The 4,133-nt window shown below is 58.6% G+C and overlaps 1 protein-coding gene across 1 annotated transcript in view; it reads right to left on the minus strand.

The window, feature by feature from the left end:
• The window catches only part of PDRG1 (p53 and DNA damage regulated 1), a 12,302-nt gene that overhangs the window by 2,442 nt on the left and 5,727 nt on the right, over window positions 1-4,133 (minus strand). The window lies entirely within an intron of this gene.

A 4,133-nucleotide genomic window follows, 5' to 3' on the forward strand; every position in this document is an offset into this window, starting at 1 on the left:
GCAGCCCGGGTGGGCGTGGGGCTGAGCGCCTCTGCCCTGCTTGGTCCCGCTGGGCGTGAATTATTTATGACTTGTCACAGCCCGTCCCCTCTCCCCCAGCACCGCCGTCTGTCTCCTCTTCCCCGCCGCTTCCCAGCGCGGTGCCGCTGTTGGCAGCTGGGCCCTTGGAGCATCAGGTGGCCTCTCTGTCCTCTTTTCCCCCCAGATCGCCATAATGGGCACTCAGAGCATGGGGCGGCGAGCTCAGGTTTCCTCTCGTGCAGCTGGTGGCTCATCCGGAGCTCAACATCCAGGACCTGCCATCCCCAGGGAGTGCAACCAGCTATGGTCTCAGCAGCTTGACTCACCCTCGGCCAGCCCCAGTGTCTCCCAGTTTGTGCTGGGCAGGGACCAGTCTTGGGAATGCCCTGGCAGGGCACTGCATCCATCTGCGCCCCTGAATGACCCTGCCTGCAGGAAGGGAAACATATTGCCCCTCAAAATGGTTTTTATCTCCTTCTTTCTGTCCCACCCATCCGTGAGCAAGAGGAGCCAGAGTAATGGGGTGTGGGAGATGCAGGAAAACCCAGCACTGATGGCAAGGACCAGCAGACCTTCACTGGGTGAGCTCTCTGGTGGGAGAGGGGCCCCAGCAACCCACCCAGGGCTGGTGGGTAACAGGGAACACAGGTCTTCATGTCCTGTGTCCCTGCTCTGGACAAAGCCCTGGAACAGCATCTTGGGTTTCCAAATGCAGCCCTGTCTCCAAGCAGTCACCTCTGTCACCTGCTCAGCTGCTGCTTCCCTGGTGATGGTGGAGAGACCTCTAATCTGTCCTGGATCGATGCTTTGATGGGAGGGAGCCCCAGTGACCTGCCCGAGGCAGTGAGCACAGGCTGGCAGAAAGGAGAAGTCCCAGTGCTGGGGGCCCTGGCTTGTTAGCACATGTCCTTCCTGGGACTCCTTTGACAAGGAGCTCCCCAAAGAGTGTGTGGTGACCCCAGTGCTGTGGCCCCTCCAGGCTGTCGGGGACAGGGAGCGCAGGGGTGGAAGGAGAGAGGCAGTGGCTGGTGGGTGGTCACCACATTTCTGTGGGCAAATAATCCCTTAAGAGAGATTACCCAGATCGGAAGATTACTGGCCCTAATCCCATAAGGTCATTTGCTCCAGTAAACTGAGGAGATCTCCTCTGCCTGCGGAGGCAGCGTTGGCTGAAGTACGGCGGCTTCAGGGCAGCGGTGGGAGCTGGTGCACACACGGGCACCACGGGCTGGGAGTGATCCACACTCACATCAGTCAGAAAATGCAACGGGATTGGGGCTGGATGCCAATGCTGGAAAATGCTCCTATGTCGGTAGGGGCAGCTGGCTGGAGATCTGCAGGCTGGGTCAGGGACCAGTTTCTTCCATCCACCCTCTCAGGGCTGGCTCCTTGGAGTCCCAGCAGGAGAGGGCAGTGGGGCAGGTCGCAGAGTGGGATGCAGGACATGGGACAGGTATATGGGATGCAGGATGTAGGACGTGGGTCTGCTCCTTTCCTGCAGCCTCACCCCACAGCATCCACCATGGAGCAACTGGCTTCAGCTTCCTGCTGGGTGTGACGGCAGCACTTGATCCTTGTTGCTTTGATGGGATCAAGAGAAGAGCTCCTGATTCCCATGACATGTGCTGGGATCCTATCCTAACCAGAGGTGGAGCTACATTCACCTCCCAGGGGATACAGTTTCCAGGCAGGTGACAAAAGGCTCCCTGGGCAGTGAAAGCCCATCTGTCTGTCTTGCTGCACGTGCACGGACACAGGCTGGGGTTCGGCTACAGGGCTGGGAGCTGGATGTGGTGCTTGGGTAGTGTGGCCTCGTTGGTAGTGTGGCCTGGTGGCTGTCCCCTTCAGCAGCTGCAGACCTTCTCCCACCACCTCCCCAGCAGCCCTCATACTGCCCAGGAAAGCTGGGAAGAGGGAGAGCTTTCTGAGTTTGGGCCGGAGAGATGGGATGGGGATGGGAATGGGATGAGATAGAGGTGGGGATGGGGGTGGGAACAGGCTGACTGTGTCTTGGCAGAAGCAGAAGGAAGCACAGTGACTCTGGGGTTGCCAATGACAGTGCAATGAAGGCAGGGTTTGCTGGGAATGCTGAGCTGCAGGGAGGGGTAGGAACTGCTCTCCCTGGAAAGGTGGGGCCCAGCTCAGCACAGGCATGGGGGAAGCTGCAGCTGAGGGATTGCAGAGCCATGGACATTTGGAAAACATTTCCAGGGCAGCAAGCAGCGGCTGGTGCTGTGTGCTGTGGCCTCTCCCCAGCCAAGCTCTGAGCCAGCCACCAATCATTATGGATTTCTCCTCCTGGAGCCAGCGCCAGGGGCAGACCTTCTGCTTGGAAGCTGGACTCAGATCGGGACCAGAGGTCCATTTGGACCAGTTCCCCTGGGAACTGGACAGCCAGAGGAAGCGGCCACCTGCCCACTGCCAGGGTCTGCTTTGCTTTGCTGTGTGTTTTGTGGAAAGAGCAGGTTTGGTTTCATCATGTTCCTTTTTCTTCCTTGCAGCCCTTTTCTGTATGCAGCCAGAAACCCTCCCTGCCTGCTGGCAGCTGCACAGGAAGCTTCAGGGATGTTTATAGGGTTTTTTTTTCTCTCTTCTCTTTTCATGTGGCTGCTGGGGCCTGTTGTTAAGATAAATCAGACTTCAAACCACGGTCTCCATGTTTTCAGGCTGTGGATCTTTAACTGCTGTTTCAGAGGGGGTGTTTCAGGTTCAGGGAAGAAAGGTGGGTCTGTCTCTCCCTGATTTCCAGATCCTCTCTCCCTGATTTCCAGATCCCCTCTCCCTGGCACTGTGCCACCATCACAGCAACATGGGCTCTGCTCCATCACCCAGGCAAGACAGAGTCCCCAGGGACTGATCCCAAAGAAGTCTGGGGTGGCCAGGCATTGGCAGGGGCTCTGGCCAGCAGACCCCATCCTTGTCAGGGGCCCTGCCCTGTCTGGTAGCTGATGAAAAGCTCCTTTCTTCAGGCTCTGGGATGCTGGGAGCATCCCCTCCCCCAGGCAGGCATTTGTGGAGGGGATCTGTCAGGAGCATCTCAAGGTGAGGTGTTTCAGTCACATTACCCATGGTAATACATGCAGCACGGGGAGAGCCTCGCCGAGGCTGCTCCCTTGTACTGAGTAACACCTTCACCACACTGGAATGTGCCCCAGGAGCCCAGACTCACCACACCCCTCTTTGTGCTGATCCCCCTTGCTGCCCTGCAAGGCAGAATTTGGAAGCTGGCTGTGTTCCCCCGATCAAACGTGACTCCCCTTGCTGTGTGCTGTGTTGTGCTGACTGTGGGCCAGGCTCCAGCCACGCGTGGGGCTCCTCTGCAGGCAGATAAATGGGGCTGAACCTTGGGGACTGAGCCTCAGCGAGCCAGAGCCCGTCTCCATGGGCTGGGGGCTGGAGCTGCCTTCAGAAGGCAGCTGCCTGCATGCAGTCACCCTCCCTGGAGACCCACCACAAAGGAGAGAAAGCCCTTTCCCTCCCAGCAGTGCCAGGGATGCCGGCACAGTGCTGTTCCTTGTGCAAGCACGTGTCCTTGGGGGGGTACAGCCCTTCGCTCTGCCAGACACGTTGTGTCCAAACCCCGATGGGCAGCAAGGGGGGGAGAGGTGGTGGGGCAGCATTGGAGCACTCATGCACCCAAACCCCAGTGCCCCAGGTCCACCCGGACCTTGGCACTTTGCCCTCAGGGGTGTCCCCAAGGCTGGGGAATAACGTGTAACTCTTCCAGCAGTTTCATTTCAGGAACAACAAAAACCTGCTACCAAACCCCGTCTTTGGTTTTTTCGAAGGGGATACACCTTTGAGCAAGCTGGTCTAGTGGAAGGTGATCCTGCCCAAGGCAGGCAGTTGGAATGAGATGAGCTCTGAGGTCCCTTCCAACCCAAACCTTTCCATGATTCTATGACTCTCTCTCCAAAGCAGGGCTCAGGTCCAGCCCAGCCAGCCCCTGCTGGGACTCCCCTGCCTCAGGCACGACTCTGGTGGTCTGTGGCCCTGACCCAGCCCTGGAGGAGCAGAGGCACCCACCCCTCCACCCACAGAGACCTTGGGAGGTTCATCCCACCCTGGCCCACTCCGGGGCTGGTCCCACGGGCAGGCTGAGCCTTGGTGAC

The sequence above is a fragment of the Manacus vitellinus genome, unplaced genomic scaffold, assembly GCF_001715985.3.
Source record: "Manacus vitellinus isolate BGI_N305 unplaced genomic scaffold, ASM171598v3 scaffold_26_pilon, whole genome shotgun sequence".
Taxonomy (NCBI): Eukaryota; Metazoa; Chordata; class Aves; order Passeriformes; family Pipridae; genus Manacus; species Manacus vitellinus.